The sequence below is a fragment of the Podarcis vaucheri genome (genome assembly GCF_965113315.1).
Source record: "Podarcis vaucheri genome assembly, chromosome: W".
NCBI lineage: Eukaryota > Metazoa > Chordata > Lepidosauria > Squamata > Lacertidae > Podarcis > Podarcis vaucheri.
Genome location: NC_138757.1, coordinates 31,142,277 through 31,155,840, shown reverse-complemented (window position 1 = coordinate 31,155,840; position 13,564 = coordinate 31,142,277). Strand labels below are relative to the sequence as shown.

The window sequence follows — 13,564 nt, the reverse complement described above, 5'->3', positions numbered from 1 at the left end:
TTCAGACTCAATTTTCGGTATAAGTGTAATGAATGCTTCTTTCCACGACTCTGGCGCTTTTTCCCCCTCCAAAATTTCATTACAAACCTCCTTTAGTGGTTGAATTAACCAATCCTTCAAGGTTCTATAGTATTTTGAGGTTAAACCGTCCGGCCCTGGAGATTTCCCCAACTGCATATTCTGAATGGCATCTTCTACCTCCTGTTCCGTGACTCTGTAGTTCAACATTGTCTTGTTTTCTTGAGAGATTTTTTGAAGTCCATTTGTTCTCAAGAACTGGTCTATATCAAACTCTTTCTGTGGCCCTTGTGTATATAGTTGTTTAAAATACCTCTGGAAGCATTCTCTAATTTCCACTGGATTCTGGATATTTTTTCCCTCCACTTCCAAATTGGTAATGGTGTTAAGTTTTTGTCTTTTCTTCATCTGCCAAGCAAGTAGTTTCCCACATTTGTTTGCCGATTCAAAAGTCTTTTGTCTCATTTGTTTGATTTTCCATTCAATTTCCTGATTTATCATCTTCATATACTGCACTTGGTATAACTTTATTTCTCTCAGAATTTCAATTGCTATAAATCTTCCTTGATTGTTTTTAAAAACAAATTTCGGTGACAAGCTCTCTTTTGCATAAATCACCACTCCTCGTTTTTTGACCTTATCCGATGAGATAAATTCCTGGCCCAGCCTTTTGTTAATCAAAATTTTCCTCTGTAGCCTTGTCACATGTGTTTCCTGTAAACAAATTAAGTCCAATTGTTCCTTTTTGAGTATGTGAAAAACCTTCTTCCTTTTCTCCGGGGAGTTAAGACCGTGAATGTTCCAACTTAGTAGTTGCAGAGACATGGTGTAATTAGATTTACTTTCCTCCAACTGCTCCCAACAGTTCCTCCTCTTCTGACGGTGGTATCACTTTCTTTGTCTTGTCCACTCCCAAGGGTAGTAGTCCTTTGTCTAGTAGTCCTGGTGGTAAGGCTCTGGGCTCTCCTACCGTTCCTTTTTGCAGATCTTCTTCGTGGTCTCTCAAGAATTTTCCCATCTCCTCCACTGATCTTATTTTGAACTTCTTGCCTTTGAAGTTGAAAGATAGGCCTTGAGGGAATTCCCACCTAAAAAAAGATTCTGTTTCCTCTCAGCAAAGTCACTAGGTTTCCGTACTTAGACCTGAGTTCCAGAAGATGTTTCGGGATGTCCTTGAAAATTTCTACTCTTGTCTCTTGAATTATCAAGGTATTCTGGTAGTGCAGACTCAAGATTTTATCACGTTCCTCTTTAGAACGAAGAGTAATCAAGCAGTCTCTCACTCTATTTTTCCTTCCTTCTCTTCCAAGTCTAAAAGCGTTTATAATTTTAAAATCTTGCTTATCATCCAATTTCCAAAAGTCTGCAAATTCCTGTGTCAGAAAGTCGATCAGGCTATCCTTCTCAACTTCAGGTACAGCTCTGACCCTCAAATTGGTCTGCTTTTCCTTCAACTCAATCATAGACAAAAGTTCCTGATGGGCCCCAAGCCGTACCTGATGGTCCCCAAGCTGTTTGCTTATTGGTGTTATCCTTTCTTCTACTGCAGCTGCTTTTTCTATTGCTTCCTGGGCTGTCTTTTTATTTAAATCTGACTGTTGCAATAATTTTTCAATAGAATCTGTATTAGAGTTTACCTTCTGAGTCAAGTCGTTGACACTTGTAGTGTTTTGATCAATTTTATTTGATGCTTCCGCCACTTGGTTACTTAATTTGTCCAACGTTTCAGAAATCTTATTTAAAACAGTAGTAAATCCTTCTTCTGTCGTCCCTTTTGGCCCAGCTTGCACTGGGTCATCTCCTTGTGGCACAGGAGGGCCTGCAACAGATGCCCTACGCTGCTGCGGTATTGCACTGGTCGCTTGATATCTTACTTTGCCTGATCTTGTTACCTTTTCATCTGCTTTTGCTTGCTTTTCATCCATGGCACTTTATCTGGAAGTCAAGGTCGCTCCCACAGTCAAGCTTGTTTTGCTGTGAGCCTTTCCCAGGCTATTGCTAAGTGGAAAATTCCCCAGCCAGTTGTAACTTTTTCCAGTAGACCTCTAGGGGGACACAATAGCCCTCAGGCATAATGCAACAAAATGTCTTAATAAATGTTCAAAAGTCCCCTTCAGCAGGAGAGTTCACAATTTCCACAGTTTCAAAGTATCTATTTTGCAGAGTTAAATGTTCAAGAAATTACATTGTTCATATAGAGTGCTATTTATGTAGCCAGTCCATTCAGTCTGACAGTCTGTTTCCAGGGATTAAGAGGTGGTCTTACTTTGCTCCTTTCTCTCTTATAATTTAAATATATACAAGAAATACTGTCTCTTATTCCATCCCTTTCTTTCAGTCCGGGGAGGGAATTCCTTAGTTTTGACGTTAAGATTAAGATCCTTTTAAAGTTCCTCGCCGGTATTTGGCTTAGATGATCTTTGCTTTGTTCTTTCTACAAACCGGAAGGTGGGCTTCCTCTTTGCACCTTTCCGCTTTCAGCCGAATTTAACTTAACTTTCTTTTAATTTCCAATCATAAAGCTTGTCCTACTCACGGGTTGTTGTTTTTGACAGCCGAATTGTCTGAGGAAGAAAGGTCAGCGCTCTCCGGCAACAGCTGCGCGGCTTCACTCCACAGAAGTAGCCATTAACTCTCAGTGCCGCGCCACCCCCTTCCCACTCCGGAACTCCTCACGGGGTCCATTGCCTCCGGAAGTCAGGAATGCGTTATTTTGAAGGAACTCGCTTTTATTCTGACATTAACCCAAATCAAACAATAAAGAGTAGTTTCTGACCACACAACAGGACACCATGTGAAAAGTGGGGCCTTAAAAAAAAACCTCTCCCATTTCCTTCCTTTTCCTGTCTTGTTCCTTCCCAATGGGCGCCGGTCGCAGCGCCCCCCGGGGGCACGGCATGTTCAGGCAGGCAGGCAGGCAGGCAGCTATAGGATGTCGATCCCACCCATTCCTTCCTCCACCCCCCTCAAAGACAGCCGCGCAGGCAGCTATCCGATGGAGGGAGGGGGGAAATCCTGTTCTGCATAGCTATCAATTCAGGTGTGATAGTCTTATGTTTGCATACTTATGGGAAAATAAAACTAATTTATTTTAGAGCTTGTATTTGTGTGTATTCATGGTATCATTTGTAGACCCAGTAGATGGCAGTGTGGTGTGGAGAGTGTTTTTGGCAGCTCCTGAAAGGATAGAGGGTGGAACGCTGACCGTTCAAAGGCACTATAAGCAATATATATATATATATATCCACATTTTCCTAGCTACGTTTTCCCATAAAAGTATACACTCGAATACATTTGAATCAAATATATTTGGAACAAGTGATTGTTACATTTAAGGAACATTCTCTAGGCGATGAGATTGGGGGGAAATACAGAAACGCATTCGGATACATTTGGATACATTTAGAAAAGTACAGCATTTTGAGGAAAAATATATTTGAGTCGAAAAATACATTCAGATCCATTCTTAAAGTCAATGAGAAAGATACAGCAAAAAGGATAGAAATCAATACAGCAAAAAACGATCTATTCCCCAAGGCACCGTTGACCTTCTTGTAGGGTGTGAAGGCAGAATACGATCTATTTGATATTGGTAGGGTCCTTCTCCTTCATTCCCCTCTCTGACCCTGACTCTCTTAGGACACAGGGACCATCCCAGAGTGTGGGCACAACTTCTGCCGGTCCGGCCTGATCCAGTGCAGCGGGGCAAAAAGGAGGCTGGCTTCCTGTCCTCAAGGCCGAGTTGGAGTCCAGAGAAGGAGCCTCGTCCGCAATTGGCAATTGGCTACCTTTGTCGAAGTAGCCAAGACTCTCAGTCTTCAAGAGGGAAAGGAGGAAGGAGGAAAAGGAGGAGTCTGTGAGAAGCACCAGGAGCCCCCGAAACTCTTTTACAAGGAGGATGAAGCCTCCATCTGTGTGGTTTGGGGCAGATCCAAGAAGCACAAACACCATGAGGTAATTCCTCTGGAAGAGGCTGTCGAGGAATACAAGGTGCCTTGAGGGGGAGAAATAGCTGTGTGTTCTTCTTGGCAGGTTATCTTCTGAATTCTCAGATCCAAAGTAGGCATGGTATTCATTGGTGGTTGTTTATTACCTTACAAGCAGCCAAGGGGAAGCCTGAGGGTTGCTGGGATGGCTAGGAGGAGGGAGTCAAAGTCTTTCTCTCTGCCAGGGGGGCCAAGGGATCTTCTTTTCCCCCCATAAAATATTTATTAAGGTTTTTTAAAATAATACAGTAAAAAAGAAAAAAGAAAAAAGAAAAATACAAAATAAAGACAGTTAAAAAAAAGAGACATATTTTCTATCACTTATTTTCCTATAACTTATTTCCCGGACCTCCTCATACCTCCCTCCTTTGTATTCCACTTCAAATTATTGGTTCAGCAAATCCTTACCATTAAATTTTAACCCATTTATAACCCTTTTTTTCATATTCTCTTAAAGCATTACAGCTGGAAACCCCTTAATTACTATCCAACATCATTCTATCCTTCATTAATTTTACAATATTTCTGTAGATAGTCTTTAAATTTCTTCCAATCTTCTTCCACCGACTCTTCTCCCTGGTCTCGGATTCTGCCGGTCATTTCTGCCAATTCCATGTAGTCCATCACCTTCATCTGCCATTCTTCCAAGGTGGGTAGATCTTGTGTCTTCCAATACTTTGTGATGAGTATTCTTGCTGCTGTTGCAAGGGATCTTCCCTTGAAATACAGCAGCTTCAAAGATTTGGGTTGGGACCATGGCAGGGAGAGAAAGGGTTAACCTCATCCACATCCCCCAGCAAGGTTGCTTTGTACATATTTAGAACACTACAAATGTGAATTGCACATGTCTCCTTAGGCTAGCAGGATGCCTCCTCAATACCCTGCAAAGCAGATAGCAGTAAGGGGTCTGCTGCAAGGGGGTGGGGACTGGGGGCCAGTGTTATAAGGAAAAAACGGCTCCTTTTCCCTTCTGGGGTACCTCAGAGCCCATATAGAGTCCTTTGGTAGCTTCTCTATCGGTAGGAGAAAATAACAGAGGCCAACCAGAGAATATTGAGAAGCAAAGCAGCTAGTAAGCCAGATCTTTATTAACTGTTGCAACAGGGTGCTCACCACCCCACCCCCCACGCAGGAGGGAGGAGGAGACCCCGAACCAAGTCCTTATATAGACATTTGAAATTGCCCACCCTGGAGCCCAAGACCACCCCTCCATACATCATACATACATCACAGAAGGGGCGGTCTACAACAGAGTCCTGTCTGGCAGGAAACCTGTTGATGGGTTTACCTGGCTGTTCATCGGTTTACCTGGATATTCTTTTGTGATGAGAACTACTTACGGTATTTATGTATGTGACTGTACTTTTTTCCCCTCCAGTAAATTACTTTGCTATTATAGCAAGGCCACTGGACCCAAGAAGCCAGTATAATATTCATCTTCTCTGTTTTTGTCTCAGTCAAAGCTGAGTTTTCCCTTTTCTTGTCAGGGAGAGATCTGTCACCGCCTGGAGATTTGGAGGAAAGAGAGAGGGGAAATTCTGGCCTATCAAGCAGACCTGGACAAGGAAAGTAAAGACCTCCTTGGAAGTGTCCCTATTGTTACTAGTGAGGGAACAAGCACTTCAAGAAGCAAGTCCGGACTGAGGAGGGATGGGGAAATCTGCCCATTTCAACTTCTCCCTATTTCTCCTTTCTCCATATCGGCTTGTTATTTATTTATTATTCTGAAAATGAATCAAATGCTAGGGTGGCAACCTTCTCGTATAAATATTTTGATACGTGCTTAACCCCCATAAATTCATTTTTTTGTGAACATTACCTGCCTGGGTCAACCTTGAGAAATTCAGAGGTGTGAATTTCAAAAGATTGCTGTTTTGGTCTCCATATTTTTCCAAGAATTGCGAATTAGGTAAGTTCGCCTTTGAATGCAGCTAAATGGAGTTTATTTCCCATTGTTGTTTATTATGTGAAAAGCAGTCAAGGAGAAGCCTGAGGACTTGTGAGCTGAGAGGGTGGAAGCAGTTCAATTCAAATCCTAATTCTCTTGCTGATGTTTTGAAGGCTGACCATCTTCCTCACTCCGACCTCCTCAGAACCGGAGAGGCTGAAGACTGTGGAGAAGTTGAGACAACTGCGCCAGTTCCTGGAAGAAGAAGAAGAAGAAAAGCGTCTGCTGAATCATGTGGAAGAGGTGGAGAAGGAGATTGCAGGGAGAAGGGATGAGCAGCTGGTCAGACTCTGCAGGAAACTCTCCTCTCTTGAGAGGATCATCCAGGTGATGGAGGAAAAGGGTCAGCAGCCAGCGAGTGAACTGCTGCAGGTAAGACGGCTCCAGGAAAAGGCTGCCTCCCATCCTTTCTGTGGCCCTTTCATGTACGCAAGGAGTGTAGGGGCTCAGTTGACGGAGCCTCGAGTCAGCTTTGTAATGGGCACGAACACCCCAGAGACCTGGGATGCTGAACTCACCTGAAGGCCGACTAGAGATTCTTCAGTCTTCTTGAGGGAAGGGGAGGGGATTTTCTGCTCCTTGCTGATGATTTGCCTCCAAATGCCTTCCCACTGGGCAATGCTGCCTTCCTGCCCTGCCCTGGGCTTCGCCAAGGATGCAGTCAGGCCTCCTTCTGACATGAGCCAGTCTCTTGACCAGGCTTCTCTTCCCGTTCCCTCCACAACTTCTGGGTGGATCCCCTTCCCCATAGATCCTGATCGGCCCCAAATGGTGCTCGGTCACAGTGACCAAAGAGCAAGACAGAGGGACTCATCCAGACTGCGCCACCTTCTCCACTCACAATCCCATATGGCCAGACGTACAAGTGCTTCTGAATGCCCACTTTAAGGAGGCTGAGAAGGCTGACATACTGGCAAAGGCAGGAGATGTGAGGAGAACCTGAGCTTACAGGGTTAAACAGCTCAGAGTGTACGCCCTGCCTACCATTGGGAGGGGGGAACTTCTGCGGTCATATCCGAGAGCCTCCAGCCTTTGTTTCTCTCTCTACTTTCGCTTTTGAGGAGAGAGGACGTGTTTTCACTATGCTGTTCGCTGTGATAGATAATGGATAGTCTGCTGTAAATAAAAACTGCTTTTAGCTGCTAATATCCTGAGTGGACTTTATTTAAGCACACTGAAGAATGCACTGGAGTTTTGCAGCTTTCTCTTACCGCTGCTGATCTCTGCTTTTGCTCAGCGCATCGGAATGTGGAGTTTGGAATGCAGAGGCCTGGCCGGTAGCTGCGCAGCGAAAGCGGGCCGGACGCCAGGCTTATCTGAACAAAAAATCTTCTTCAGAGGAGAAGCCCTATTACGGAATGATTACCAGATGTCCCCGTCTCCCGGGGACAGTCCCCGGATTTACAAATCTGTCCCTAACAAAATCCGTCCCCGGAATGTCCCCGGATTCCATATAAGGCCCCCAGATTTATATTTTAAGTGTTGTAGATTTATTAGTAGGGAAGGAATGTTGCATGATTAGTTCAACGGCACAAGACACATCATATGAGGACTTCCGGCGAGGCAAAATGGCGGGTGCCAGGGCAATGAGCAGCTCCTGAAGCCAGCCAGAGCCAAGTGCACTACCAGGCTGGCTCCGGGCTGCTGAGACTGCTGCCTGTGCTGCCACTGCCGAGGGGGAACCAGGGATGCCCGGCGCGTCAACTGGGGGAACCGCTGACACACACACCCCAGGACCCAAATCGAGGCGGGAGCGAGAGTGCCTGGCCACGTGGCCGACTGCCCAGAGGCGCTCCAGGGCCAGTAAAAACCCCGGAGCCAGCCTAGGGAGAAGGAGGAAAGGAGAAGGAAGAGAGAGAAAGAGGAAGGAGAAAAAAGAGGGGAGCCCCGACCTTGCGGCCGCTGAGGAAGAGAGGCAGGAGAGCACCAGGAGTGCAAGGACACGGGGCCGAGCCCAGGCCCGACCCGAGCCTACTCCACGGCAGATAGCACTCCAAGAGATCAGGCTGGGGCCCAGAGGAAGGCCACGCGACAGAGGAGACCCAGAAGAGAAGGTATTACTTCTTATTTTTTAAAAAAATGATTTAAAAAAAATAACATTTGTTTCTCCTTGGGAGGGGAAAAAGGGCCCCCGGATTCTTTGGAAAAAATCTGGTAACCTTACCTTAAATCCTAACCTTCTAATTGAGCCGCCGGATAAAGACTGGGGCGGGCGGCAAGTGGGAGAGGGAAGTCATCAGGGGAATCATCAGAACCACCTGTGCTGCAGAGCTTCTGGCTGAAAGGCGACTCATGGAGATTTGCAGTGACTGCTGCAATGCACCCCTAATGATTCAGATTGTATCATTATAGCCTTATTGTGTTTATTTGTTGTTGATATATTAAATTTGTTTAATCTTAGAAGCGGTGTGGCTGTGAGTACCATGAAGGGAGCCTGCACTTTGTGATTTGCAGGTTAGGAAGGAGGAAGAGGCAAAGATCCTTTCCCCAGTAAAACATGTTTGCACCCAGGGTGTTTCCAGACTGTCAGTATTTTGTGGGAGGGATTCAGGTCCAGCCCAGAACTTCAGCTTTTCCAATGAGAATGGATTAAAGCACTCTGACCATTCCCTTAGTAGAGTCTAACCACTGTTGTAAGTTTTGGGCAAGCAAGACATGAACGCAAAACAAACAAGTGGTCATCTCCTCCGGAGGAACCCCTGCACTGTAAATATATTGAAAGCACACTTACAGGTCTTTGGCATCGGCATCCCAGAACTGTGAAGGCTGCCTCAACTGTTGAGCAACACAGCCAAAGAAGAAGGAGTGGAGTGTCTCCGGGGGGAGCATAGCTCCCATTCCCTTCCAAACACACAGACAGGACAGTGTGGTGGCACCCAGGGAATAGTTGCAGCATCCGGATGGCTGGCTGAAACACACACCATTGCACTATATAAGGTGACGCAACTCCTGCATCTCTGACGTGGGAAGGTTTGGGGGTAAAACAAATTCCCCCCTTCTCCCTTGGCTCTGTGGAAAGAAGGCATCTTTACATTTTGAGCGCATTTCACAGGCTAGGAGCCAAGCACCCCTTCCTGGGTTTTGGGTTTTCAGTTGGAGGGCATGGGTTGCGTGAGAGCATGTTGTGTGGGATAACCAGTCTCATATAACCAACATGCTTCAGTCTAATTAGTGCATGAAGGGGTTAACATCATAGAGTAAGCTGTCCTGCCATCTTAGCTATGTCTCTTCCCCTTACCTTGGGAGTGAGTACTGATCTCTTCTGGTATTCACTTCTTCAGCGTTTAATGTACTGTAGGTTTTTCCTGATTTTATGGTTTTATCTTTTTGTAAACGGCTTTGATGTTTCTTACCATCTGGTGTGTATAAATTTTGTGAAATAAATAAATAATTTTGAATAAATAAATAGGAAAATGTAAAACCACAACCTCCGAAATGAAAGCTACTGTGCCTCCAGACGGACGTTTTTGCCTGGAGGGGGGCCGTATTCTGCAATGTGCTATCAATGCAATAATAGTGCAGCTTTCTAATGGACTGTCCACGCAAACATCATTCTGCTTTCTCAGTTGCTCTGCAATGCTTCGCCAGGGTTACCACATCATGGCCCCCTGGGGGTGCGCTCCTGTGTTGTAGCTCAGCAAAAGCAGGGCAAAATTCCTCTAGTATGGCTCACAGTGAGGGCTGCTGAGAGTTGGGAGAGATCTCGGAGGCCAAAGCGTTTGCTTTTCTGCTCAGTACAGGGGATCTTGCCAGCTCTTCACCCCTGACTGGCCGAAGATGCCCATCTCTCATCCATGCAGCTCCACAGCATGCCTGGATGATGACTCAGATGGAGCTGGACACACCATTCCTGAAGGATGCAATAATCTTGCAATTGTGGTGGACCAACTACATGTTATTTTGTTCTGTGATGCATCCCCTGTGCTACTATATTATTATCAGCTAGAGGGGCCCTCTTGAGCTATAAAGTGCAACTTAAGTGGGACAAATCCCCCCCCATAACATTTAGGTGGATTTAGGGGAGTGCAACTGGTTTGGTCACACTGGCGTGAAGCCTTGCAGAATTTGAGATGCCATGGTTCACCACTGAAGAACATTTGTGGTATGAAAAAGGTACCTGGTTTCAGCTGGAAGTTAGGGGGCACTGGTTGGAAGGGTTGGAGTATGTGTGTCCCGAAAGCTTTGCAGGCACGAACAGTACTGAATACAGTCTTGCATATAACTGCCCTCCTACTGATGATAGAAATGATAGAAGCAATCATGAATCGACAAAAACGGGCATCTGGAAGGAACCACTATGCCAACAGGATGTCGGACTGAATGGGCCTTGGCCTGACCCAGCAAGGCTCTTCAAATACGCTTATGTTCCCCTGACTTTGGGGACGCCTTGCAGGAATCTCACCCGTCTCATGGCTATTCTTCTAGTGTGGACCAGTTAGACAAGCTCTCCCCCTGAAAGCAGGTGCACCATCCAGAACATGCTGGCGCTGTACCTGAAGAAGAAAGCGAACACAGACCAGGAGGCAGGGACTTCTGGGAGACTTCTGGTCAGCGCCAGCGATCAATGGCGGATTTCCCTCCGAGCTCCGGAGGGAGTCTGCTCTGCGAGTTCGGGTCTGACCACTACGGCGAAGCGGGGACCCCCAAAAATCACAGGCGCGGAAGCCTGTGAGCAAGGAGACTCGGCGGGCACCTTTGCGCCCCCCCAAAACCGCGAAGGAGCCTTTTTAAAGGCTCCGGAACGGCAGCGGGTGTGTGGTGCGGTGCTGAGAGTCGTCACCCAAGCCCGTGGAGCGAAGCCGCGTCGCCATGGTCGGAGAGCGCTGATTCCTTCCTGAAATTTGGACCGAAAATAACTACCCGTGAGTAGGATTTAAAGATCTATTGGGATTTACAATTAATTTAAAGACAATTTGGCCGGAAACGGGAAAGGCATAAAATAAGGAAGTCTGTCTTTCCGGACTGCAGAAAGTTTAAAGCAAAGAAAGTGCAAAGCTGCAATTTGAAGAAAACTATTTGGAAACGAGTAAACTCGACATTAAAATTGAAACCCCCCTCTTGCATGCAGGAGCAGAGGGGGAGGAAGGTGGACTTTTGATACCTGTATGAAAAGGAACTACTGGAAATTTTATCTGCTGTCTTAAAACCCTGGGAACGGACTGTCTGGATAGGGAAGCTGAATAGAGAACTGTCACTTTGTTAAAAGAAATTTTCTTGGTTTGACATTTAATTTGACTCTGTGAAAGATACAGAATTTCTGGACTGCTAAGTGAAACAAATTTGGAAACTGTTATAGTAAATTCTTTTTGGAGACGTTGGGGACTTTTTTAAAGAGACAGCTTGTTGCAAAAGTCCTGGAGATCTCTCCCCCTAGAGGATTCTGTTGAAACAGTTGCAAATTGGACTACAATAGTTAAGTACTGGAAACTTCCACTTGAAAACAATCTACAAGTGTGGGAACGACCTTGGCTGGATGTGAGAGTGTTATGGCTTATGACAGAACTACTAGATCTGGTAAACAATATACGACTAGCACTTCACACCAGCGAAGGGCTTCGGTTTCAGGCACAGTAACAGTTGCAGCTGGACAGACAAAGGCAAAAATTATGTCATCTGACCCTGTGGCACAAGCTCTCTGTAAGATAAATGAGTCTTTGGAATTTCTGACAAAACAAGGTGCGGAATCTAGTAAACAACTGGCAGAAGTTTCAGCAAAGCTTGATTTGAACACGCAAAGTATTAATGAACTGGGGAAGAAGGTGAACTCAAATACACAGACTATAGAAAAACTCCTAGAAGATTCAGCCACAACTCGAAAGATTGCAGAAGAAGCTAAGGCTACTGCAGATGCTACCCAGGAAAAGATAACACCAGTCTGTAAAAAGTTAGAAGATCATGAGTTGGCTTTGTCTATGCTTGAATTGCAAAGAAAAGAGAGAAATTTGAGAATAAGAGCAGTGCCAGAAAGTGAGAAAGATAATTTGGTGAACTTCCTTACAAAAGAATTTTCGGACTTTTGGCAACAGGAGCTAGAGAAGGAAGAATTTAAGATAGTGGCTGCTTTTAGATTGGGCAGAAGACAAAATAGAAAGAAGCCAAGGGACTGCTTGATAACTTTAAGATCCAAAGAAGAAAGAGACAAAATACTGAATCTGCATTTTCAAAGAACCTTGGAAATTGAAAATTCCTTTGTGGAGATCTTTAAGGATATACCTAAGCATATTTTGGATGCAAGAACTTACTACAAAGACCTGGTTGATCTACTGAGAAAGAATAGAATACCCTTCAGGTGGGAATTTCCTCAAGGCCTATCTTTTAAATACAAGGGAAGGAAAACAAGAATAAAATCAGTGAGTGACAAAGATCAATTTCTACGAGATAACGAGGAAGATCTTCTGAAAGAAGTGGTTGAAGTGGAACCAACCCCAGCAGTAAAGGAAATAACAGACATTCTAAACCTATCATTTGGACTGAAATCACCGACGGACGACGAACAACACTCGGAGCAGTAGGAGGGGAAAGTAAATAACGGCAAGATGGCTCTGCAACTTCTAAGCTGGAATTGTAACGGTTTGAACCTTCCTCGAAAGATGAAAAATGTGTTTCATATATTGAAAAAAGAACTATTGGACTTGATTTGTTTACAAGAAACACATGTGATGAGGTTACATAGAAAATTACTTATTAACAAAAGATTAGGACAAGAATTTATTTCATCTGATAAAGTCAAGAAAAGAGGAGTTGTGATTTATGCAAAAGAAAAATTATTACCGAAATTGATGTTCAAAGATGAACAAGGAAGATTTTTGGCAATTAAAATTCAAGTTCATGGAGAAAAATTTCTGATCGTGGGAATTTATGCACCAAACGAGGGGAAGTCTGAATTCTTTAAGAAGTTGCATGAAACCCTACTGGATTACTTGGATTACAATTTAATTTTTAATGGGGGACATGAACGGAGTAGTATCTACAAATATGGACAAAGCACAAAGACAGTTAGTCTCCAAAGATGGGAGACTACCAAAGACTTTCTTTGAAATGACTGAAAACATGGACTTGATTGACATCTGGAGAACAAAGAACCCTCTCGAGAGAGAGGGAACTTTCTTTTCTGAAGCTATGATGACATGGACTAGAATTGATCAAATATGGGTTACTAGTGGGATGGCTCCAAAGATAAAGAAAGTGGAAATCTGCCCAAAAACCTGCTCTGGCCACAATGCTGTAAAGATGGAGATGAAGTTAACAACAGCTGGCTCCTTCAGATGGAGGATGAATGACACCTTATTTAGAGATGAAGAGGTCTACAAAAAGGCCCCAAAAACTTTGAGAGACTATTTCGAAATAAATTTAAAAACAGATGTTGAAAAAAGAGTAATTTGGGACGCAAGTAAAGCTGTTATGCAAGGATTTTTAATACAACAAAATACAATAAAGAAGAGAAGCCAAAATGAGAAAAAGGACAAGATTTTGGAAAAGATAAAAGAAGGAGAAAAGAAATTGAGATCTAAACCAAAGTCCCAAGAGATTTTGAGAGAAATTAAGTTATATCAGACGCAATACATGGAATTGATGAATCAAGAAATAGAATGGAAGATCAAACAAATGAGAC

At 44.3% G+C, this 13,564-nt stretch overlaps 1 protein-coding gene and 1 pseudogene across 2 annotated transcripts in view; one reads left to right on the top strand and one right to left on the bottom strand.

Annotated features, from left to right (window-relative positions):
• The window catches only part of LOC309523269 (uncharacterized protein), a gene marked incomplete at its 3' end in the record, with an annotated part of 695,477 nt that overhangs the window by 438,214 nt on the left and 243,699 nt on the right, over positions 1-13,564 (bottom strand). The gene's annotated exons all lie outside the window — the stretch shown is intronic.
• Positions 1-13,564, top strand: part of LOC309523282 (inositol polyphosphate 5-phosphatase OCRL-like) — a 40,656-nt pseudogene that overhangs the window by 5,324 nt on the left and 21,768 nt on the right. Inside the window, exon 2 of the transcript in view lies at positions 5,492-5,573. The product of the transcript in view is annotated as an inositol polyphosphate 5-phosphatase OCRL-like (transcript). The remainder of the gene's footprint in view (positions 1-5,491; positions 5,574-13,564) is intronic.